Source organism: Lonchura striata, chromosome 14 (genome assembly GCF_046129695.1).
Source record: "Lonchura striata isolate bLonStr1 chromosome 14, bLonStr1.mat, whole genome shotgun sequence".
NCBI lineage: Eukaryota > Metazoa > Chordata > Aves > Passeriformes > Estrildidae > Lonchura > Lonchura striata.
This window is the reverse complement of record NC_134616.1, coordinates 7,016,635-7,043,343: the sequence shown is the minus strand read 5'-3', so window position 1 is coordinate 7,043,343 and position 26,709 is coordinate 7,016,635. Positions and strand designations below refer to the sequence as shown.

Sequence of the window (26,709 nt, the reverse complement as noted above, 5' to 3'; positions counted from 1 at the left end):
CATATTAAAACCCACGGCTTTAGACAGAACAAATCCAGGGACATTTCTGCAGACTGGCCATTATTTACAGATGAACAGAGGCACACAGGAAGCCTTAGAAAGAGGCAGCAAGGCTGACACATTCCCATGGGAGGGGACCCCAAAGCAGGGTGTGAGCATGCTGTGGATGCTCTGGTGAAGGACACAGAGCTGGCACAGCACCCCCAGTCCCATGGGGCTGACAGGGATGGGGGGACAGCACCAAACCAGAGGGTCACTCTCCTCTACATTAAAAAGGCCATTCTTAGTTAACAGCATTAAAGGAAGGAATGAAAGCAGACTGGGCATAAACCAGGATTTTTTGCAAATCATCTTTCTGGTCTTATTGCTTAATACATAACAGACACACAAACTATGTGTGGTTTTAAGAGACACTGCCACTCAAGGGAGAGGCACAGCACCCCAGGCTGTCTGGGAGCACTCCCTTTGATAGAAAAGGGAGCTCTCCTAGAACCTCACTGGACATGAGATTAAAAAAGAAATCAACCAAAAAAATAACCCCTCAAATTTCTGGGAAACAAGACTACAGTTCAAAATCTTCTGATAAATTGGAGAGATGATTCAATTAGCTCAACCAAGAGCCCAGAGATGCCCTCCACCAGAAGCCACATAGACAAACACAATAGGATGGGCAGGAGCACATCAGAAAAAACAGCCAAGGCTGCTCAAGTGGCAAGAACAGGAAGGCAGGAGTGGTGATGGCAAGTGACGTATATAAAAGAGGAGAAATTTCTTCTGCTTTGTGTCATCAAGTGGTGAAATATTAATGGATGTCAAATCCACTCTGCTGTGCCAGATGTTAAGAAAGATGCAAGACAACTACAAGAAATCCAGAGGAAAGCGACAATAATAGGGGCTGGTGTTGGAAGAAAACTGTAGGGCGCATCCCAGAATTCAGTTGGACTAAAATAAAGATAGTTTGAAGTCTGTTGGTAGGGTTCACCCCATCCTTTGTATGGCTTTTCATGGAGATGCAGTTCTAAACAAGGTTAAATAGATGCCTCTTTACCCCAGATCAGCAACACATCTCTAAAACAAACTTCTCCAACCAACTCATCTAAAGCAGCTTTGTTTTTAATAGTCATTAGGGAGGGGGAAAAGGAAAAATGTAAGGGGTGGGGAATCCAGATCCTAAAAACTGCAAAATACCTCTTCTGAGACCAGACTATCCCACCAGTGAAAAAAAAAAATCAGTGTCTTTCACAGACCAGCCTATGAGCAAAGTCACCCACAAGTAGAGACCTACAAAAAATAATTCTGGTAAGTAGCTTACAGAACACAAGATGCAAAGGCAAAAGATTACTTGAGTGAAAAAGGTGATTCCTTTATCTCTTCATTCCCCTTCTCACTGGAAGATCAGAGCTCGCTGTGATCTTATAGCAGGCTGAAGCACACAGATTTCCACCTCCTGGGACTGCCAGCACAACGCCCAAGTGCTGCTGGCTGAGCAGCCTGTGGTAGTGAGGGACTCCTGGGATGAGATGCTCATCTGTCAGCCCAAGTGCTGCCTGGCAGCCCCCAGGGACCACATTACTCAGTGAAGTCCCTGGAACATCCTGCTGTGCTCCTGAATATCATTGCTCTTGCAAAACAAGGCAGAGAGGTCAGGATGTAAAACCCACCCCAACACAGCCAATACCTTGGGGTCTCAGAAACAAAAACTAGAAAACTGTCACGTGAGCCATGACAACTCAATCTTTGCACTGTCTTTTTACTGATGGTGGCTCCCTGGGAGAACAAAAACCACCACGACCCCTTTGGAGCTGAGCTCTACAGAGCCTCTCCAAACTCTGCTGGGTCCTCCCGCCCTGCTGGGGGATGTCAGCCCAGGTGCTTGTGCTGAATGGTGCAGACTGGCTGACACAAACCCTGAGCAAGTGACACCCCATCAGGAGCTCTGATCCACCCCAGCCCAGCACTGGGAACAAAGGAAGGCACTGGGGTACAACCACTGCAAAAGCAATGCAGGGAGGAGTTAAAAAATAAAATATCAGCATAGGAGCACCCAGAGCTGCACCCAGGATGGCAACACACAGATGAGCACTAAAGGGCACAGCCAAAAGCCCAAACTCAGCTACAGAGTTAGACATATTAGGCCATTTATGACATTGCAACAACTCTCCCATAGCCACAGGAGGAGGCCAGGCAGGCTGTGCCTCATTGGTTTTACTGCCTTCTGTGGAAAATGTTGTGACAATAAAGTCTGGGGGTGGTTTTGAGTGCAGTGTCAGTAGTTGTCTAAAGTAATTGCTACTTGTCATACAAATTTCCTCTGAGCAGCAGCAGAGTGGCATTTACCAGCGACACACTCCCCTGGAGATGCACGCACAGGTACAGCCAGAGGCACCTGTGATCTGAGCTGCTCTGGGCCCTCACAAACACCAATATCTTGTAAACAATTCATTTGTCTTCCTTACTGCCCAGCTACACTGGACAAACAGAAGAGTGACCTCATGTTATGCTGATGTAATCAATATTTCATGCAAGGCAGATAAAAGTTTAGATGGTCTGTCCAAATGAAAATTTGAAATATAAAGCAAAGTTCCCTTCAGAGCCTGGCATTAGCAAGCCACTTCACAAGGAAGGGAATTTTCAGTAAATTGCACATTTAATTTCCATGTTATGGGAAGTGGCTTCCCTTAGCTCTTCCAACAGTCACCTCTCCTGCTATTAATGACCACAAGCAAAGCAGTGACCCTTATAACGTCTGATTTCACAGCAAATATTTTAATTTCCAGAGGTGAAATGTGAGACATACTCTCCTATAACACTTATCTTTATGGCTCTCTTAATTCTTTAGGATTTATCGTCTCCACTAAAAGCACACAGAACATAATTGAAATAGATTTTCCAAGATATATCTGAAGTATTTTAACTTACCTTTCCCTGTTAGCCTTTTATATAATCTTATTCTAACACGGGGGGGGGAAGTATTTTCACATTATGAGCTCAGCAGCAGGTTTTTAAACATTAAAAACAAAAATCTTTAAAAAAATAAAAACCACATTGTTCCTGGTAGCAAAGATTTTCAGAAACCAGAACTCAAGGGAGGGCTTTTCTCTCCTATTTCATACAAATAGATGAAATTGAGGCATTAACGCTTCTTGAAATTATGGCTGAAAACAAAATGTTCAATTTCAGGGATTCTAGAATGGGACATGACAGTGAAATAAGTCTCCAGCACATAGAGAAGAACTGTGGTCAGAGCCATCCCTGAGGATAGGAAAACAGCATTTTCCAAATTTTTTTCCAGCTTACAGGAGTCCCACTGTGCTCTGGGAGAGGCTGCCACACCTCCAACTTTGAGAACATCAAGACCGGCTTTGTAGCCCATGAAATTTCTGTTTTTCATTGTTGTTTAATGCGACTTTCTTCCTCCAGAAAAACAGTACTGAGACAAAAAGCACAGTTTGAAGAATGAATGCCTTTTTCAGTGTTATCACTGCAGTAATGTGCACATATGGGAACTCAAAGCAAGCTCCACTCTGATTTATGTTTGATATTTCATTTAATTGAATTTTTGCAAGAAAAATAGTTTCATTATTGAGAAATGGACCTCCCATCATGCAAAGAGAGGGGGGAATCAAATGCTTAAACTCAGTCTCATTTAGCAGTGACACTTCAGGAATGAACAATAGCTTTGTACATAAATTTGCTTGTTTGGCTGCCACAGATATGAATTGTCAGGGCATTTTAGAACAAAAGAAATGACATGTCAAAGCAAATCTATAGTTTAGCTAATCAAAATGCCATGTTTTAAATATTCAAGCTGTTTTACACCAAAAGGTGGCATTTATCAGAAAGCACATAAATTTGACAGAAAACATAAGATGAAAGTGGAATGCAGACAAAATAGGGATTTCCATATACATACAAGAAATTTATTTCTCTGTGCACTTTATCAACCAACACCTTCCACCTCCAAAAAAAAAACCTCTAAAACCAGCACATCAAAAAGCATATCCTCTGCTTCTTTTAAGCAATGAAAACATTAAAGCCAGCTAAAGCAATTTAGCTATCAAAGCTGCTTCAGCATTTGGCATTGCTCAGAGAGCCCTTGCTAGACCAAGGGCCGAGCTTCTCCCCACAATTTCCACTGTGTTTTATCCAGGTATGGTGGGTACATCTGCAAAGCTTCAACTTGTCTTCTGCAGGCAGCCTGGGGAGGACAGGGAGGGGATGCACTTGGTGGCTCTCAGCTGCAGCCACTCTTCACCTGTGAGCAGGTAAAGGCACGTAGATACCTCTGAGGGTACTGCAGCAAAAGCTTACCTAGCTATGGAAAAAAAAACCCTAAAGGAATGAAGCATAAATTGCTCATTTTGCAAGTCCCCTGCAGGACTTTGCTGCTTACAGGCAGCCTCCTGGCACCCCCCCGGCACAGATTTCATCGAGCCTCGCTCCCCCCCGGACCTCTCAGCTCCTGCCAGCCTGCTCTGAACTTACAGTAAAATTTGTCAGATCAAAAACCTTATTATGTAGGCACGGCAGCTCGCTGTGCTTAGCTGCTCCCAGCACAATGCCCAGTTGTGGGAGCTTAACATTATCTCTTAAAAGTTAAACCCCGTTCGTTTATCATCTATTGCCAGAACAGTTACTAGGTTGCTAAGAAAACACTCCAAAGGGAGATTTTTACAGCAGTTGGTCTGTTTTCTGCTTCTCTGTGCTTGGGAGGTGTGAAGTCTATTGCCAGAGTTTTGCCTTTGCAACACAAACATGTTCCAGAGAGTGTAAAATCCCCCTAAGCCCACCAAAGGTGTTGGTCCCGTGGTGAATCTCCCCACTGCCCATGTTCCAGCCTACAAACCTGCAAATAACCTTCCTGGAAAAACACTGGCTCTCTCCTAGTCTGCCACAGCACAGAGAGCTGCTACATCCTAGAGGCACACAAAAAAAGCCACAAAAGGGTCACACACAGTCTCGAGAAGAATTTCAGAAGCTGAGTTTTACAGTCCATTAACGAGCTGGGAGCCCAACAGATTAAGCAGAGCTCAGGAAAACACAGCTGGGGCCCTTCTCCAGGAGGATGGAGCAGCATGAACTCACTGCAGCAGTGTCTGCCATAAGGAGAGCACACCATGCCATCAGATAGCACCATTCCATCATCAGATAGAATGACAGTGCCCTTCTGCATCTGTCACTTCTAGTCCATCTTCCAGCAGGTCCCAAATCATCCCCCACCAGCTTCACAACTGACTCTTCATCGCACATGAAAACACGTATGAAAGTAATTCCATTTACCCAAGTCCCTACATAAAACAGGTTTTTGCATACCTGCCCAGGATTTCTGCTCCACAGCAGGTGCAGCACTGATTCTGGAAGGGGGGAATTTGTACAGACCACAGCCCCCAGCCCAGGGACCAGCAGATGTGCAAGAAGGGCTGCAGAATGAAGCTTCAGAAGAGGCAGCATCTGCTACAGAAGAGACACTTTTTTCGCTGGGCTAAAAGACCAGGGTGTTTTCTACAAGAAGCTTTATTTAGGGTCACTGCACTCTTGATTCAGCAACAATAATTTATGGCAGCCTAAAGTCACAGACAGCAAAGTGACTTCATCAAAGAAAGGTCTTGCTGAATCTGCAGAAGAGTGCTGTGGGAGCAGCATCTCCCTGCTAATGCCAAGCTCCAGCAGCAGCACTGCAAGTTCCTGCTGATTTCCTGAGAGGCTGAGCTCCTGTGGCATTTCTAGTATGTGGCTGGACTGGTAAACATATAAGCTCTAGACAAACACCACCCCCTAAAGAAATCCAAAGATATCGCTGTATTTAGTGCTCCTGGGCAATGATGCCAACTGGAGTTGAAAACAAATGGCACCCAGAGCTGTGTGTTCAAGTGTCTCATTTCTCTGACTCCCCAGGAAGATATCCCTTAGCAATCTGACAAACCTGGCAATTCCAAATGACTAAACACTTGCTGATCCCTTCAAGTGACAGCTAAAAAGCACCATATAACACTTTGGGGCTTTGCTTCAGCTATAGCTGCAAGAAAAGCCATTCATAAAATCTTAAACTGCAGTTAAGAACCCTTTAAATGTTTCTTCTCGCCAATTTGAATAGCCAACATTTCCAGAACAAAATCACCTCTCCAGCAAGGGCTCAGGCAGATGGCATACCTGCTCAGAAGAAACTTCTGATTTCTACTTTGAAGAAGGGCACAAGACTGACAAAAATATCAGTTCCCTGCATGCCCAGGGCTCTCCTGCCCTAAACCCACCCTACCCAAGCTTCCACCAATCTAACCAGGTGCCTCTGCCTGCAGCACCATCCACCCAAACAGAGCAATGAGTGGTGAAACTGCTCTGGTGGTGATGCAAAACAGAACTTCAGACCTGTAAAACCACAGGTTTCAAACACCTGCCATGAATATATTGCAGCATGTCATTATTTGCACAAGACATGTAGCACTATCACCAGATGCAATTCACTGGGGTTCTGGATCTCCTATTTCAAATGACTAAAAGCTCTCTGTTACTGGTAACTACATAACTTTTAAAACTCTGAACCTGTAACAAAGACATTGCTGTGAGTCACTGTGAAGCAATGACACAGTCACACACCCCCAGACTGGACTGGGATTTGGACAAAAGATTGCACTTGCCTAAAACAGTGAAGCCATGCTACATTTAGAAACATTATTAGACTATTTACTTCTTTATTAGTAGAGCCATTGAGATTTGTAGCCTACAGAAAAGGGTTGTTCAATCAACAGGGAGCAAGTGAAGTGAAAAAGTATTAATGTTACCACTGAGGCAATTATTGCAACATGATTACAATTCCTATGCATCTTTAATTTTTTTTGCCAACACAACAGATTCTCTAATGCATGGATCCCTGTTCCATTAAAATAATATGATTTGTAGCAATAATATGAGGTGGGTGAAACAGAACCCAGTCTCTTAACACTTGAGCATTGCTTTCCCATGGGGAATATCAGTACACAAAACGGGGGTTTCAGTAAAGTGCTTGTAATCCCAGAAGCTGGTGCACCTATTAAACACTTAGCAGGGCTCCAGCAGAAAGACAATCCCAGAGAAAACAGCCTCAACTGAGACAAAAAATCCCAGTCCTGGCTCTCAGGAGCAGAATGCTCGTTTAGCTCCATTTAACATCTTATCTATCTGGAAATCCAGACAGGCAAGAAAATGTCATCACCCTCCACAGAGCAGAGCAGCTCAGCAATGCAGGCTTGGGCAGGTGACCATGGGAAAGCAAATTCCAGGAGCACCATCTCCTGCCACACCTCTCCTGCTCAAGGGTGATGCTTTCCTTTGGTAGGCTTGAAATACAAGGAAATTCCCATCCAGAGGGATGGGAACGCCTTGATACAAAAAACCAATCTGGACTGCTGCTTCAGAATTTTGTGGGGTATTTCGTCCCCTTATCCTTTCTGGGGAAAAGAAGGGAAATACAGAAGCAGGCATCATTTGTGTTCTAACTAGAACACACACAAAAAAAAAAAGGAAGATAAAGATTTCTACTAATGGAAAAGTCTACTGCACTGTAATCATCACTTTACTAAAGGATCAGATCCTATCAGGTTATCTCCATTCATCCCCCAAACAAGTTTATCTGAGGACTGTGAAAGATCTGGTCATGGACCCCACTCCTAGCACAGAGCAGAGCTTGGGACAAACTTTCAAACTCCTAAGATTCTTCATTTAATGTTTTAACAGGCTGTAGAAAGGACCCAGTCTTGTCAGGAAGAGAAAACAGTTGCAGCAGAGAGAGAAATGTTTGTGTCTTTTAGAGTCAGAGGTGTGCAAGCCACAGGGCAAGTTTCAGAGCAATGTAAAAGAGAAGGGAAAAGTGAGCCCCTTTCAGGACCAGTGCTGAGCTCTGCAAGGAGGCAAAGAGGGAAGAAACCGTGATTAAAAGAAACTAGAGAGGAGAAAAAAAAATTGAAAATTCAAATTGCTCATTATGCTTTAGAGTGAACATGCCCATTTTCATGCATCAGGGCAGCTGCTGGCCCTATGCACACCAACAGACCCCTGGCAGCATCACCACAAGAAATGAAACAGTCCTGTCCCATCCCTCTTCAGGTCTCCTCTTTGACAGCCAGATTTTTGCCACATGCAGACCTCTGAAATTCTGCTGATCTTGTACAAAGCCACAAACCCCCTTGAAAGTCACACCAGTGTCCTGGTACCTGCTTTTGACCCCCAAAGGCAAGAGCAATCAGAGGACACCACTGCTGTGCCTCTGCCTGAGGGGTATTGTCCCCTTCACACCACTTCCAGAGGGTACCTGCAATAAAGCAAGAGGGGAAAATAAATATGCACAAGGCTCAGCCATTCCCATGGAAACCCTCCACTGGATATCCTGTGGAAAACTGTTCATGAGTCAGGAACCCAACCACAGACTTCCTTGGTTCATGGTAGCTGAAAGGCAACAGCTTGGGCTTATGGAAAATGGAAGCTGTGATATTTGGGATATTTTCTGAAACCAATGTTTTTAGTAGCAGGCATTTTTTCTGTCCAGCTTTCAAAATTATTTTTCCCCTGGAAAAATAACAGTGCTACTATTGCTGCATTATGCACTGAAAATATTTACAAAGACATCAGAATTAACTCTGGGTAGACTTTGGCAAGCAGGGGAGGGAGGTCAAAAGAAAGCAATTCTATATGTGGAGAAGAAGCTGCTTAATTTCACTGTAAAAGAAACAGAGCAACTGGAAAACCAGCTCTGAAGTCAAATAAGATGAATGGCAACCACAGCAAGGGCCATAAAAACACCAATAAAAAGTAAATTGCCATGAGGGAAATACCCAGCTCAACACCTCTCCAACAAGGTAAGCATAATAAACTCACTCCTAGCATGGACACCAGTTTATTTTTTCAGGTGCAACTTCAATACAAAACCAGGGAGAGATGCAGGAGAAGCAGCACTTAAATTCCCTCTGCTATGTAAATAGTCTTGCTTGTTGATGGAGTGAGTTGCATGATTTAGATCAACATAATCTGACCTTAAACAATTAAATTAACATCCAAAAGCCAAAGCTGCTCCTTCCCTGGGGGCTGCAGCAGTTCCTCTGCAAATCCCTTTCTCAGACCCTCAGAGGAGAGATTCCTCCCATGCTTGTCTTGGCACCTGTCAGAGACCATGTTTTATTTTACTTTGCACCAATGCAAAGAGGTTCTAAATATCCTGGAATTAAAACAATCACAAAACATGAAAGTGCTTATAGGGCATTTCCACATTCTCATCTGGCAAGTGAGAGCCTGATTTACAAGCCAGCTGTCAATACAGAACAATTGCTCACCTCACTTTACAGGAAAGCAAAAAAGTACTCAAAAAAAAAAAAAAAAAACTTACAGTGTAGAATACTATGAAAAATTGCTTTTTACCAACATGACAATCAGCAGTGTGTGTTCATAGGTGACAGGTCAAGGAGAGATCCTTGTTTAGCTTTCAGATGAGCCTCCAAAAGCTGGGATCTACTAAGGAAATAACCAGTGGCCACCCCAAAAGTTTCCCTCCCTGCAAAGCAGCGACCAGCCTCTCCTCCAACCATCTGCAGCTTGTGTCAACACAAAGCAGGATCCCACAGGCCCCACACACCCTAAACCTCAAAGGGAAGATAATCCTTGCAGTTATTGTTTATCTAGGCCAGCACAGCTCTCCAAGGAAGATTCCAGCTTGGAAGTGTGAACTGTTGAGGTCTGCAGAGGGTGGATGGCAAATGCTTTGCTCCATTTGGATGTAACCCTCACTGAAATGGAAAGAAAATACAAAAAGCCACCCCATACACCCAGGGACACCTCTGCAGTTTTCCTGAAAGATGGAACCAAATGAAAGCAAAAGAAGTGACCTTCCATCTCCTGCACAAGACTGATTACAATGCAACAGCAGATGGTACTGCTCTTTCCTTAAAGAAAACACACATGCTTTGGGGAACTGTGTGCAACATTACTGCATCAAGGAGGGCAAACCAAGCCTTGTGGGAGGCAGGGAGCTGACTTTTAAGTCAGTAGCTTCAAGTTTGAGGCATCTGGCACTTTTCTGTGCAAGGAAACCTCAGGACTGCCTCCTCACCATTGCAGCACAGCCACCTCAGTGCCAGCCCAGGGCAGCCACCACTGCCCACCAAATGTCCTGGTGCAGTGACACACCAGCAGCAGGACACAGATGACCAAGGTTTACCACGCTGCTCGTGGAAACAAACAGATCCCAGTTACAGCTCCAGTCCATTCCACATCCTCTGGAGGTGCCTGTGCAGGGTCTTCCCTTCCAGCTGGCCCTTGGGGACACCAGACCAGCCTCACACTCAGCCCTGACCAAGCACCAGCCTCACAGCTGCTCGTGCTGGTGCCAAAGCTCCCCTTTTTGGGGACCGCCAGTGAAGTGTTCTGCTCTTTATTTCTATCTGCAGAGGGTTTTGGAAAGAGCTCAACTCAGCTCTACACCTGTTCTTATTAAAATGCTGACAAAACTCTGTGAGACAGTACCACAATGCATTAAAACTAGAATTATCTAATAAGGACAAGGCAACTGCATTTTGAAGGAGCAAGTATGACTTTAGCCTAGCATGTCATTCATTACTATTAGGAAAATACACAAACCAAGGACACTTCACTCTATACCATTAAGCATTTCAAAGTATCTGGGTGACACCACTGTACTAAATAACAGACTACTCACTTTCCCATGTAATTTGTTTAATAGGCAGATGAAAACATTAGAAAGACAAAAGGGAGTTTTTTATATTCTGATCATTTACATTTTATCTACATTAACAATCAAAAGCATCATAAGCAGTGAAGAGACAGTTGTCAGATACCATTTTGATGACATGCATCCTTTTAAGTGTATCCAGTGTTCCTCATATCATTAGAAGCAGGGGGAAAATTAATAGAATACTAATGGCCAAGCAAGCTCCAAGTACAATAACTATTCCTTTTTTTCTGTTCATGTTATCAGCCCATATTTCATCTCCATTTCTTCTTGAAGACCACGTGAAGAAATAAAATGGAAATTTGAATATACTGTCTGGCAAATTTCTCTCTCTGCTCCACTACACCTGAAGGGCTACCAGAACCATGGGCAAAGCTACTTATTTCTAAACCTTCAGGTCCTTCCTTCTCACCCTTGTTTTTGGTTTCTGCTGTGATGCTGAGACCACAGTTCTTTGCGTGCTCATCAATACACATCTGTTTCTTCACATCCCCTTTTCTGTTTTGTCCATACTCAGTTGTTGTCCCCTGTTTACACCTGAACTGCAAACTCCAGAGAAAAGCAAGACCAGACACCACCACCACTGTCCCATACAGGGGCCAGGTGGAAACACTCGTGTATTTATAAGCCAGTGCTACCTCATGACAATTCATGTGGACAAGCTGTCCCTAATCCCAGATTTCAGCAAGAACTTGAATTATCCTTTCCTTAGTCCTACTGCAAAGCTCCCTGATGATCCCTCCCTTTCAAAGGACAAAAGGAAAACCAACACTGAAAAGGTCACAAAGGATTAACAGCACAGCTCTTTGGTATTTTGCCTCCTCTTGTGCTTTTTACTGGATCTCTAACTCTCAAGAAGTGCATGCATGCACCAAACCCAGCTGGTTTTCCCCATTTTACTCCCACATGCTCCCCAGGGCAGCACACAAGGAGCTGTAGCTGGTGTATCTCTGCATGGAGGGGAACAGAGACACACAATATCACAGAAGAGCAGAGAAAGTCACAGCCTGTTATCTGTAATTAGAGAAAAAACAAATTTATGAAGCAAATTAACTCAGATGTGTGTTAGCTCTCAACTGTAAGTGCACACAAGGTAATGCCTTCTGAAGAGTTTCCATTGCTCCCTCATAATCCATGCTTAATTAGATCTTTTTACCTTAATGCAGATTTCCTCTCCCTAATGTTCCTGCTGTCCTTCCACACCTCACCCTTGGCCCTTTATGTCCTCTGACAGAAGCCCACAACGGGCAAAGTGCCAACATAATTAATTTTTCAGTAAAAGCCAAGTTGTTGTTTTCTCAGAAACATTTTACACTTCAGAAAACGTCAGAAATGTCAGAGTCCATAAGCAGAAACAAAATCAGAGATCTGCTTCCCTATTAATACTGCATGACCTCCTCAGCCATCTCACTCCGGGACAGGAAGACAGTGGGAGGGGGCCAGGGAGCCAAGCAGTGTCAGCCACTGGCTGGGTAGAAAAGCCAGCAAGAATTAAATATAAGGAGCACCAAACCAAATGCCTGTGCCTTGAGAGCAGGCTGAAAAGCTGTTCAGAAGGAGGGGCATGCAAAGCCCAGAGGAGAGCAGAGTGGCAAGGCTTGATCCTCAGTGCTCAATCAGCCTTAAATTCCTTCTTTGACACTTCTGCATACAGAGGTGGCAACCCAAAATTACAGCTGTCTGTAGAGAGGATGAAGGAAAGCGCTGTGTTAACTCTGCTTGTCTCAGAGGGACCCCTGCAGCCTCCCCTCAGTGCTCACCCAAGGCAAGGCAGGGGGTCATCTTCAGAAAAAACACGTGGGGGTCCTGACTTGTGTCCCCTGTCACCCCTGAGCTCAGCTGCTGCTGTTTCACTGCAACCTCAGCTCCAGTCCGAGCACAAACACCCTTCCTGCAGCCTGCAAACACATCACAGTGAGTTGTGTGCACTCTCAGACCTCCACAAAAACACAAGAGGAGATCCATCTCTGCATCCCCAGGAGAGCCTCGGCAGGAGGGCTGGGACACCACGGGCACGGAAGGTGCACGACACCAACCCCATTTCCAGAGGAGTTTTACAGCCCTAAAGATCCAAGGGTTCAGTCACCACCCAATTTCATCACTTGTAGCTGATGGCCAGTAGTACCAAAATGGGTATAAACAGGGCAGATTGCCTCTCACCCACAGCAACTCAGCATTTTGGTACTGCTTAAAAATCACAGAACCATTTAGGCTGGAAAAGCCCTTTTAAGATCAAGTCCAGCTGCTGAGCCAGAAATGACAAGTCCATCACTAAACCATGTCCCCAAGGACCAGACCTACATGATTTTTAAATCCCTCAGGGGATAGTGACTCAAACTAGTGAATAGTGATTCCCCTGGGCCATCTGTTCCAAATGAAGCTTTGCTCCAGCCTGCTGGGGTGTCCTTACAATTTTTATTGTTCCATGAACCACAAACATCAACATTACTGACAGAACTGAGCAGTGCCTTCTCCACAAAAGGGTGACGTGAGGCTCCACTTGGGCTACTGCAGCATCTTCTCTGCAGCTCCTGTTGCAGATAAAATCACATCTTTTCTTTCTTTTCTTCCTCCATTTCTCCTCTCCTCTGAGCACTCTAAGGAATTCTAAACATTTTCTGGCACATTCATAGTGTTTAGAGTCAAGTCCTTGAACAGATGATCATTTTTCAGCCCATAAACTAAATTCCCTTGCTGGGTTAGTCCCCAAAGGGTTTAGAAATTTGTATTGAATGGAAAAATACCCACACATGCCTTACTTTGCTTACACTGACTCCTGCAGCATCACAAATACAAATGAAAAAAGAGGCAGAGCCATTTACAAGACTGGAACAAAACTTTTCTTTACAAATGCATCAGTAAATAAGTAATAAACTCAAACTTATGAAAGATTTGCTTATGATCAAGGTTTGTTTTGTTCCTCTATTACACAGACTGATTACAGGATGAATAAAACAACATCAAAGGCACCTGAAGTCTACATGGCCACAGCAGGTACAGCTCACACAGATCCAGCTGAGGAAAGGACACATTCCTTACATCATATATCCAGAGGATAAAAAACCCTCTCACATTCCACAAGCAAACTCATTTTAACTGCAGCTTTGAGTCCCTTCCAAATCTCTGAATGAATGATCACACTTCAGAACAGCATAAGAGCTTTCTGCGAGACACATTTAGATTAAATATCATAACTGATTACAGGAAGAGCTGGTAGCCCTGTTTATTACAGTTGCCTAATGCTTCTGATCTTTAAACCTATTCCTACTTACCTACAATTTTGCCAAACTCTAGCCATCTGGACTGCAACTTCATGGGCCTTTTGTCTGCCTCGGGCAAATTTTAATTTCAGCCAAAACGGTTCGACTGCTTCTAAGAACAAGGCAGAGAAGAAAGATTTATCTTTACTTTTTTGCCTACAGTAAGATATCCTGCTGACCTTTTCTTTAATTAGCTAAAGCATTTCCCAGACTTTGAAACAGAACTCAGCTTTTGACAGGATTTTGTTCAAGTCTGTATAAACATGAACTTTTTGGTCACAATTTGGGGGTGTGGTCAAGTTTGCTGCATTTTTGCTGTATTTGCAGGAACACACTCAGATCCAAATAATTTTTGTTTGAGAATGGTAGATATATAAAAAAACATTCAACTCTTATTCTATTTACAACCATGAAAGCTCATGGTTTTTAAAAGAGAGCCCAGGGCCTGGTGCATTAATGCTTCTTTTTATTAACGTGAAGACCAAGTGGAAGTACTCAAAGCTGGACACTGCCACTCCAGCTCTTTACCTTGCCAGTTTCAGAGGACCAAAAGTGGTGTAATATCAGCTTTAACCAAAGAAACTGAACCCAAGACCTAGAACGTGAATATCTATCATTAAACTACAGGGAACAGAAAGACTTTTTAAGTCTTCATTAGTGTCCTTCTGAATTTTAGTTTTTCCACCTGTGAAAGAAATGTGCTTTTGCTCAGTGTTGAGCATCATGAAGCATCACAAAAATAAAGTACTCACATGCAATTGAAAATTTTGAGGAATTCTCTTCAGGTATAATTTAAAAGTATTCAAAAATAGACATCAAACAACAAGGAGAACGAAAGCAACTCATTAAGGGACACCTATTCAGTGCCTTTACAAAGGGAAACAGCTTGTGGGAATCATAGCTTCACACACATGAAGCTATAATTAAAGACTGTATTCCAGTGCACAAGAAACCAAATTGAGGGATTGCCTGGTTTGGTCATAATCTTTATAAACTTTTCACCCTCAGTGATGTCCTTCTGATGCAGTTTTCTGGACAAAATTCTGTGGTTTAGCTGTTGGTGTGAAACAAATCCAGGAGGATCAACATGCATCTGAAGAGGTTACTTCCTTCCAGCTCTGTATCTTCAAGATGCATTTCAGGACCAAATATTTACTTACTAGTGAGTCTAATTATTTTACATGGTTATGTCACAGTGAAGCATCACAAGCTAGACAAAGAAATGGGTTTCAACTTCTCTCCAGTTCAAACATTGCCTTCTCATTTGATGCGAAGCATTTGCTTTTATTTAACACTGGTAATGCAGTGCACTTTATAGAGCATCTTCAAGGTAAAAATCTATGCAACCTAGTAAAAAAATAGTGTTATACTGTCCATTAGTTTAAGAAGCAGATTCTGAATCACATCCCTTAGAAAATGAACCATTTCTTCAAATGTCAAATGCACTGTTTACTCCTCACTGGTAGCAAAATGTGATGTACAAGGTTACCAATATAATTTCCAGACCATTATCTAAACAAACAACCTATGATCAAAGCAAGAAAGGGGGGAAAGTAGCTTATCACCTCCAGCTTTAAAGCTCCTGCAAATTCCAACATACAAGTGCTGCCTCTCCACAAGCACAGAAGAGATGCTCAGTATGGAAACATACCTTTAGTCTTTCTTCAGAAATCAAAGCTCATTCCCAAGGACAATGAAGGCTCCATCAGTGCTCTTCAAGGCAGATCGTTCCCCCTTTCCAAGGCTACCCATGTAAATGCAGGCACTCCATAGATTACAGCACTGCAGCCTCACAGCAGCTGCAGCAGGAGCGTGACCTCCTGGTCCCTGCAGTGGGTGGCTTCCCTCTGTGCCAGCTGCCAGAGCACCTCAGCCCATCCTGGGTCCCACTACCAGGGGCACCCAGCACAGCTGGGCAGATGTGAGCCCACAGCAGGCAGGAGTTGTTGGGCTGCTCCTGCAGAGCCTGCCAGCGCCCAGGCCATGCCCCAACAGCACACCACCAGCCCAGAAGCCAGGCATCCCCCTCCTGCTGCCCCTCATTTCTACAGAGGGAGAAGTCCAGCACACAGCTCACCCCATCCTCCTGCCAGACCATAGGCAGCAGCCACCACCTCTGTCTCCCTGATCTCCCCCAAAACCAGCTCTCTGCTGGAGCTGGGACAGCCACGGGTTGTGACATTCACATTCTCTGGACAGAGAGACATTTCTGTCTCTCAGGAGAAGCACAGGGAGAAGAAAACAATCTCTGCTCCTTTGTTTTCCCCATGTGGAATGTGGTGTGGGGATTGTTCACCTGCAGTGATTGCTGGATTGGATTCTGGTGAACCTTGTTTGGGGTCAGTGACCAACTGGATCCAGCTGTGGCTCAGGCTCTCAGCTGAGAGTCACAAGTTTTGTTAGTAGTTAGGTAAGTAAGAAGTAAGTATGTAGAATAGTATAGTATCTCTTTAAATACTACATTAATGTAATATAGTATAGTTTTAATAAATCCTATCCTTCAGCCTTCTGATCTGGAGCCAGACATTGTAATTTCTTCTGTGAGTTGGGGTCTGTCACATTTTTACTATAAGGGCTCATCTCACACGTGCTGCCCATGGCAGTGCTTTGGCAGGGCCAGCCTGGTGGTCAAACACCATCCTGCCTCCAAGCAGCACACACAGCTCTTTGCAAAGACAGGAGGGTCACCAGCCATCACCCTGGCTCCTCAAGAAGCTGAGCAGAACTATCCACTATCCACTGCTGGGCTCCTGTGCTTCCTCAGCCAAAAAAGAAGTCCAAATTTTCAATGTGTCTTACTGACATATTAACAGAGGCCAGCTCCTTGTGACTGAAGTGTTTGCTGGAAGCAGAAATGCTGTGCAAGAGATTCAGCACTCTAACCATTTTTCTCTTTAGACAACACTTTTTTTTTTTTAATGTCTTATCTGCACAAGAGGAGGTTTAGCTGCAGAGGCACCCACCAGCTCACTGAGGGGGGACAATGCCTAAATCACATGTGACAATCCTGCTCAGGCCACCAGGCAGCTCTCACTGAGTACATCACCATTCCCACAGGTCTCATAAGGAGGTGGATCATGGCTGTGCAGCCGGACGTTGCAGATCAAGCATTCCCCTGACAGCATAAAAAACAACTTTAAAAGCCTCGTCCAGAGGGAAGTTGTGCACCTAAATCAATGAGCACAGATTTCCACAGTGCAAATGGTAGCTCTGAGCCTGTCATGATCTGGGCTGGCATTCTCAGCTGAAGGACAAGGAATGCTATTTTCTTACATTTAAAGAACTATTTTGAATTTATGAGCCAATATTTAAGAACAGTTGATAGCCCACTTACATGGCAGACTCAAGCAGATTGAAATAATTTCATAATTAAAAGGCAGTAAAAGTATGTGTGTCATTTCAGTATAATTCCTCAGAAATTTAGTAGCAATCTGATTTTATTTTTTAATGAGATAGATTAGAGAGTATGCATTGATCTGATTAGTCTTCACATTCTTTCTTCCTTTTAATGTAAACCAATCTCCTTATATGGATTATTAGGCCTATTTAATTTCCTTTCCCTACAAAAAGGAACATCATTTTTCACTGTGATCATAATAGAAATTTGACCAATACAAATACACTGCATTACTGCAATCTGTTACTCACCAATTTCCTTCAAAAGGAGTGAATTCCAAAGCTGTGAGGTGTAATCCTAGAGGCAGTCTTACTGCTCTCTACTGCTTTTAAAATTTCTTGTTTATGGCACTCAGTCATAGAATTTTTGACTTGAAGATGACAAATTTGGGAAGAGCTAATCAGCAAAAGAATTCATTTCCAATTTATCGACACTGGTCTTTGTTTTGCCTTGTTTCAGAGGGATGGTTTTTTTAATCTTCACTTGCTAACTAACAGGTTTGTGATTTTTTTCCTCCCAAGCACACATTCAGATGATTTTTTTTCCAATTAAGTTTTGGGGTTTTTTTTTAATAGTAGCAGATTAAACAATGCAGTGCTTCCTACATTTAATCTGTCACAGAAGATGCATTAATTCCTAAATGCAATACTTCATGGAAATGGCTTTACTTTCACGCATCAGAATTTTCACTCGTCTGCTGTGCATCCCTGGCTGCCAGACACAAACCCAGCTGTGCTTCTCTGACCAGCCAGTGTGACACAGGACACAATCCAGCACCCATCAAAAACACCTAAATACGCCCAGCTACTGTGCACACCACAGCAATCCCAGATTCCATCTAACATTCCCTCTGGAAGTGTTCAAAAGCCACGTGGATGTGGCACTTGGGGACAGGGGTCAGTGGTGGGCTTGGCAGTGCTGGGTTAAGGGTTGCATCCAATGAACTTAAAGGTCTTTTCCAACCTAAATGATTCCCTGATTCCTATGACAGCTGCACTCTGAGGGCTGCAAGCAGACACAGCACCAGGCACTGCACCCCAGTGTACCTGGATGGAAAGGACATTTCCAGGTATTGCTTTCCACAGTCCAGCCTGCATCCCCTTCACAGCTGCAGGATAAAAACCTAAACTCCAACATACTGCTGCCACAGAAACAAACACAGGAGATCCCTCTCCACCATCCATGCCAGGTGTATCTGCTTTACTTTCTAGTGAGCAGTAATACCACAAACCTGCCACAAGCATTTCTTTGATACCAAAAGCAATGTGGAGAGCTCTGTCTCTTCTGGGCTGAGGGAATAAATCCAATTTCAAACTACTCAATTTCACATGAGTAGTGGAAAGTTTGATCAAGGCACTGCCATGATTTTTTGAACATTTTAAATATAAAGCCCAATGCTTGAAAACTGGATTGTCAGTGCCTCCAGAGTGTCCAAAAGTTACACTTTTGCATGCACCAGATAATCTAAGAGGCACTCGCAGCCACACATACTCATGAGGAAAGCTGTCATCTGTCCTCACTGTCTGAGTGGTGTTTTTCACAGATTAATATACTTTCACAGTAGAATGAAAGATTATAAATTGCTAAAATTGATTTCACATCAGTGGTGAAGTCAGAGTGAGTAACACACCTGAGGTGACCCAGTCTGCTCAGGGGAACGTGAAACCACAGCGTATTGACAGTTTAATTGGCTCAGCAAGAGTTCATTTCCCTCAGATGAAATGCACCATTGGCCATTTTATCGCTATATCTTATTGCTGCTTTAAAAGTGAAGCAGATGACAATCTAGCAAAATGTTTTCGTAACAGAGACAGCCCCTGTCTTTATTGCTGGGTGCTGGCTTCCTTCCCCCTTTCTTCCCCAGCAAATGCAAACTAGCTCTTGTTTGCATTTTAAGCACTTTGCAGGATGAGAATGCCTCTGTATCTCCTTTCAGGACAAGTGATGGAAGATGCTGCTGTGCCCATTTCTGTGCTGGAACTACAAAGGATAAAACACAAATATTCAACAGCACCAAGCAGTTCTATAAATACCACATTCAAGGGTAACATGACATTTATATCACCTTACAGCAAGCTAAAGAGATGTCTTTTGACTGCTTTATAGTGTTGGGAGGCATTTAAAGAACGTTAGTACTTGAACTATCAAAAGATGGTAACTTGGAGCTCAGAAGGTAATTACAGAAAACAGCCCACTTGTGGAAGGAGGAGACGTGGAGGAACAGGGAGCCCTCGCTCCCTGCTGTCTCACAGCTCAGAGCTTTGTGCTCTGCCAGCGTGGCTCAGAGCAGATGGGACAGAGGCAGCAGCACCACACAGATGTGGAAAAGCTGCAGGAAGTTCCACGGGTACCCCAGCAAGGTGATCCTCCTGCAGACCCCAGCCCAGACACCTCCCCATCCAGAGGGGCTACATCCCCTTGGAGCTGCAGCATTAATGCCAGGGAGCAGCTGCAGGTGCACACAGCCAATTCCTCCCTCACCCTCCAGGAAAGCACCGTCCCCTTCCACAGCAGAAAAGCAGCAGGGCTGGCAGGGGACAGCCCCCAGGCAGCAGAAGGCACAAGCATCCAGGAGCTCCTCCACACACTGAACCAGGGCCCTCAGCCCAGCCAAGTGCCATGCTTAAAAACTGCTGAAGCAGCACACAGGCAGTCACAAAATGCCCCTTATTAACCTCCAAGCCTCATTTACCCAACGAGGGGAAGGACGTCAGCAGTGTTTAATTGCAGGGCAGAAACAGAGGCACGACATGGGGGATCTCAACCACACACAGCTCCCCACTGCTGCACCCCTCAAGCCATGAAGGCCCCAAAGGCAAGGGCTGGGCAGGAATATCTCCTACTACACAATTTACTGCTCTGTGGACATGCCAGAGGGTGGCTGCAAACTCTCTGCAAAGGGCATAACACAGAATCTTCCTGCAGCAGCCAAACAGATGCGTGGAAATGTAGGCAGGAGCACGGGAGGCCATCGGTGTGGGGATGCACAGAAACAGCAGCCAAAGCCAACAAGGTCCCTCCTGCAAGGGACACCTCAGACACACGTGCCAAGCTCTCCAACTATGAGCAAGGCTGCCCGAGGGTGCAGCAGGATCTTGGGAAATCATGGGAAATGGGACCACTGTGGTGCTGGATGAGGCAGGAGAGGGGGAGCCCCACACCTCACCCTCAGCATCGTGAGCGGCTCCTCTGAGGGAGGACCCAGCACCCCCAGAGCCCGGCGAGCTGCACGCCAGTGCTGTGCTGGCAGTGAAACTTCAGGCAAAGAGAGGAAGAAACAAAAGCAAAACCAAGCATCTTTCAAAATATCCCTTCCTGGTAGAATGCACTGTCATACAATTCTTCCAAAGCCATGGTTTATGTGGCTCAGGAGGGCAGTTTCATGCCCTAACTCCTGCATGATGGATTTTACAATTTGTTAAAGAAACTCATCAATCCTCAGCAGTCATTTTTAATGCCCAGAGCCTCCACAAACTCCTGCATTTTGCTGATCCCCCAATTTCAAATCATTTGAAATTGCTGCTACTATTACAGCTCTGCTCCTAAAGCTAAGCATTATGGCACACTCCAGACTTCCAGCTTCGTGTGCTGGTGTAATAAACAGATTAACTGTGATTTATGAACAATAAGTTCTGGTTATTTGAAAGGAAACATTACCTCCCTAGACCAATTCTGACAATCAGAGATCTCTCATTATGCAGACATTATTTCCACCTACCCATAATCATTGGTTTAGAGCATCGTTTTCAACCTGGTAAATGTATCACCATAGTTTTCCACTACAAACTTTGTGCATCCAAAGCATCTGGCAGGAAGCCCCACCAAAGGCAGAACACCAGCCTGAATTGACCCAGCGAGACAACTCCTGATTTAAATTCAAATTATTAAAAAAGACAATATTAAAGCAACAACAAATTAAAAAGCTTTTGCAGAGAAGGGCCACAGTGGAGATAGGTGCATCACAGAAGGGTCCAGCAAGACTCCAGTTAGAAGAGGACTAATTAAGAAGAGGAATGATGATACAGAGATCTGTTTCTTGACCTTATTTACTTGCAAAGTCTAATAAGAGTCTTAATATTCTCTTCCAAGAAATGGATTCATTCTTTGAGTCCACTCTAAAATGTCAGCTTAGTATTTTACAAGCCCACAAGCAGGAGTTGACATTTTCACATGCACTTTTCATCTGAAGGTACTAAACTGACCACCTCACTCAGGACACTTTCAAGTCCTGCTAAGCACCATTTTATACATTTATTCAATTATTTGCAATCACTTTCCTCCTGTTTAGAAAAGCTGAGCAGCCCTGCACACTGATTAGACAACCAAGCCCATCCTCACAGCACAGCTGTAACCTGCTGGTCATATCTCCCCCTCTGCAGGGCTGGTTCAGCTCCAAGACCTCCACACTCAGAAATAATTATTAACTGTCCAAGCTAGAGACTTCTCCCACTTGCCCCCATCACCTCCTCCCTCCCCAGCACAGCAAGGGCAACAACGCAGTGCTAAAGTCCACCCAAGGCTCTTCCTACTGCCAACACCTGAAAGACCTTCCTGAATTATCACAACTTAATTGTCTGAAAGACCCTGGAGTGCTAAATTATCCAGATGATAAGAGACAAGCAGTGCTGGTATCAGTAGACCCACCTTGGTGCTTAACATGCAAAAGCTTCCACCACACAGCCCAATCCCTTCTCACCTAATTGCTACGTGTATCTTGGATTTACCTGTGCAAGGCATAATTAGTAAAGATAAAATACTTTATATAGTTTAAACCTCTTTAATAGAATAAAAAGAAATCTCAGTTCCCTCACCTTGACTCTAACATAGTAACAGAGGCTCGTGAAAAATGAAAAGCCTTCAAGGATTTGGAATAAGAAACTTGGAGAGACAATTGCTAATCTTTTATCTTCCAGACTTCCAGCAGAATCAAGTTCTTCAAAGAAAACCCAATAAAGCCCAGACATTTTCATCATAACAAAATAAATAATTCAGTCATACTTTAGAGGACTCCAACATTAGGATTGGCTATTTGATATATTTGTGGCTTAGGTGCCTCTAAACTGATTAAAGATAACCTGATAGAAGCTTGCAATGTCAGAACTGCCTTCATTCCTGACAGATATGAATGGATAGTGTAAATAACTATAAATAACCAAAATGGCTGCATTTATGCCTAATGGAGGATTTACAGCCTTCAGAGCTGCCTGGTAGGACTAAGAGTTACAGCTCTGCCTTTATCCTACCACAGCACACAAGGAGAGATGAATTGACATCCTCCCCACAGCACCTGCTCTGCCAGAACCACCAAGGGCCCTATAGAGAGGAGAAAAGGAGCAGTATTCTCTCATTAATAAGAAAATAAACATGTACAGATAGGTTTGTTGGTGTTGATTTATTAAGGTCTTCCTAGAAACCACTGTGAAACACACATCCCAAAAGCCCCTCAAATCTCAGTAGCCCCTGCAAGTTTCCCCCAGCACAGCTTTTGTTATTTTTCCAGCTGCCATCTGCAGAAGGGAAGATGCCATTGCCTTTGAGGGAACAGACCAGGTATTCATTTACCCCTCCAGGCCTTCACCAAGGGAGCCTCAGCTGCAGCATCCCAGGCAATTTTTCAGTTTGGTTTACTGCACTCCGAACCTTCTCACCACCCACTACATTCCCAAAGCTCCAGCAGCAGTGCAGCCCCACAGGAGCTATTTGGGAAGTGGATGGAAGCAAATTCTGCACCCACACAAGCACTGGGGCAGCTCAACTCAGGGTCAGGAACAGCCACATTTTGTATCTCACGATTTGTGGCACTGCCAGGGACCGCAGAGCAGAGCCACTAACACATCCCAACAGCTCCGTGTCTGCAGCACATCCAAGCCCCTCCAGGATGGGCTGGCACCAGCAGAAGGGGCTGCAGAGAGGCAGCACCAGATCCTGCTGTTCACTTCTTTGAGCAATCACTTCAAATACTGAAAGCAGCTCTCCCCAGGAGCTCGCTGTGCAGAAGCAGACCCCTGTCCCTGCACTTATCACTTGATGGAAGGGCAGATTACCAGGAAATCTGACATAAAATTAGGGTGCAGATGCTGCCCTTCTCCCAGAGGTCCTTCTGTGCTTACTTGTGTCGCCATCTTTCCACTTTTTCAAGTAACTTTTTTCCTTGAACAGAGAACTCGTAAGACCTTACCACAAAACTCATAAGACCTCACCGCAAGTGAGCAATTGCTAAAGCTTTAATTTTCTGTTATCCACAGAACAATGTGGCCAATATGCAGAGCAGGAAATTAAGTGACCATTCAAAAATTCCCAAGCTTGGGAAGCAGGAGGAATAAGGCTGATAAACATGCACACAAGCAAACCCCATGGAACAGAGTTCTTTAGTGAGGGGAAAGGGAGATGAAGAGCTACACTGGTATTTTCCTGCTCAAGTTTACCTTGCACAAAGTTGAGCTACTTAGATTTAATATTTAAGGAATCAACAGAATTCATTGAGGGATTTTTGTTATCATTATTTCAGTAGGAAAAGACTAGATGGTGGCAGGGCCAGAAATTCCCCCATTGAAAAAAAGCAAAAATCTAATATCAGAAGAAAAAGAGAAAGCAAACCAAAGGCAAGGTTCTCACCATTCTCTCCAGCAGCTGAGTTGTACAAACTACTGGTTAGTTTGGATGAGAACATTTAGCAATACTAAATGTCAAATAACAAAAGACATATGAGCAGTTCTGAGGTGATGGGGTTCATCCCAGCTTCAGAGCTGAGAACTCCAACCAGGAAGTACCAGCATGGATACACCAAGGGGAAGTGGAAAAACTGACCACAAAAAAAATCCTGGAGTAAGATTTAACTGCAGTCAAGGCAGCCACAATCCATTTTAATACTGTCAAACACAGCAAGTTTCCAAAAGATTAAATCACTACTTAAATCATCTTCATAATTTTAAAAAATGCCTGTGAGATAAGACCAGGAGCTAATTGTACCATTTAAATTTAGTGAAGGGAGGATTTTTTTTTGGTTGGGATTTTTCCTTCTTAACTGCAATAAAGAAAAAGCCCAAGGGTCTAAAACTAATAATCTAATAAACTTTGCTAAGTGAACATTGTAACAGATAGGCCTGGATGAGATTTCCTGTAAATGCCAGACAATTTCCCTTGATCTTTATCAGCAGAGATGCTGCTCTAGCTTCAGCAGAAAGAAATTAAATTTGGTGCAAAATAATAACATCTGGGTGAGATTTTGCTTGTCAGACTAACAGTCCCTTTAGATGTCAGGGTAAAAATATTAAAATTAACTCTGAAGGATTTCACATTTGTGTTTTTAATATGAGTGGTTGAGCTGTGTTTCCATACCAACACATTTCCCCTCTCTGGAGAGAGATGCAATTATCCATCCTCTGCACTGGGTCCCTAGACTGGGGGTCTGACCCAAAGCAAAACACACTGGGGGCTCTCTTCCCTGCCAGAGCACATCTCAGAGCTGGCACTGCTTCCACTTGTCCCATCCCTGCACTCCCAGCTCCCAAAGCCACAGGGAGTCTGTCCCCAGGACCTGCAGGAGATGCTCAGAGGCCACTGGGGCTCCTCTTCCCTGCCCACTCCAGCATCCCCCCAATAGCTGCCAGGGCATCCTGCACAATTTCTACAGCTGGAACAGCCTCTGGTATTGGAGCTATCAAAATACTCTTAAGCAAGCAGCAATCAAAAGAGTAACCCATCTTAAAAAGTGTTCTTCTACAAACTTCCAGACTAATTTTAAAGATAACAAAAGTAAATGGTGTTCAAAATCTAATGAATCGTTCTTCCAAGTCCAAAACACTTTATACAAGATAATTAAAGTGAGCTCCTCAGTGGTTCCAGCTAGGAATTCCTCCTCTGCAACAGGATTGCAAATTATTTTTAGTCACTTTAGAGCTTTTTTAATAAGCAGAAGTGGTCAGAAACTGTTTAATTAAATGCTTTTCTTCCCCACCACCAAGAATGGCAATTCCACATACCAGAGCTTCTCAGAATAACTTCAGCTTCAAAATTCCTGCATGGGTCCCTGGGCCTGGGTGGAAATAACAGTTTAAAAAAAAGGGGGGGGATAATAAAATCAAAGCAAATTATTCAGCTCTCTCCAGAAGTGGCAGAAAGTTCAGAAGCAGAGCACCCAACTGCTGTGCACAACCTGCAGTTCCACAGGGGTTCATCCCCACACACAATAAAAACTAATGTTGCAGTTTCTGTCAAATGGGAAAGAAGGAGGCAGACAGTTTGTATTCCACACAGGTTATTCACCATTTCCTAAGCTGGTCCACATTTCCAATGCCCAGGAAAACAATCTTTCATTAGTTTTACTCCATTCTGGTTATTAAAGTTGGATCTTTATGGTAACTGCATTAAGAATTACTGGGGGAGAAAAATGTGCTGTTATCTCCTCAGCAATTCATTTGATCTTACATTGAGAAAAACAACATATTAAACTTCATCAGTCAGTTGTGGCCCAGAACAGAGCTCTGCCCTGATCTCACAGGCTTCAGCAGGTCTTGGGTCTTGCTATTAGTGAGGCATAAACAAAAATAAATCAATTATTCTGCAAAGATATCATCATGAAGGAAAAAACGCTTGGCTGCCCATGACTGCTTCTTTAAATACAGGCAAAAACATCATTAATACAGAATGATGGAACCTCAATAGGACAGCACTCAACAAATAAGCAATCATTTCATTGCACATTAACCATAAGACCCCAAAAAAATTACTGCAGATTTAAGTGGCACAAACTAATGTGTATCAACACTAAAAAAATATCTGAAGATCCATTTAAAAAAAAAAAAAAAGAAAAACGAAAAACAAAGAACAGCAAACAAACAAAACCATCATATTATCATTAGAAAGACAGGCGCCCCTGAGGACAGGATCACCAAGCAGAGGACAGGATCACCAAGCACTCAAATACCCCATGGGGCACCAGGGACCAGATTTGGGAACCAGCAGGCTCTGCCACCTTTCCCACACAATAACCAACTTTGTTGTGCAGTGGATAACAACAATAACACACACAGTTGTTGAGAGACAGATCTCAACAAGCATTACACTGAGGTGACAACCAGATCACCTCACTGCAGCTCGTATTTTGAGACTGACAGAGCCAGACAACACAATACTTGCACAGAGATTTTAATTCTTGGAAAGGTGGGATTTTGGGATTTTTTTTTTTTTTGTTTAATTTGCACCTCAAAAAGTTCAGCTTTTAAATTTCTATTCATTCTTACAGGAATGCAGGAATATTTAGGACAAACCCTGCAGAGCAACCAATATAGCAAACCAGGGATATTACAAACCATAAACCAGCATATGTAATATCTAAAAAC

At 43.7% G+C, this 26,709-nt stretch overlaps 2 protein-coding genes across 2 annotated transcripts in view; both read right to left on the bottom strand.

The window, feature by feature from the left end:
• PLS3 (plastin 3) overlaps positions 1–26,709 on the bottom strand; it is a 763,062-nt gene that overhangs the window by 701,883 nt on the left and 34,470 nt on the right. The window lies entirely within an intron of this gene.
• GPC3 (glypican 3) overlaps positions 1–26,709 on the bottom strand; it is a 139,279-nt gene that overhangs the window by 103,337 nt on the left and 9,233 nt on the right. The window lies entirely within an intron of this gene.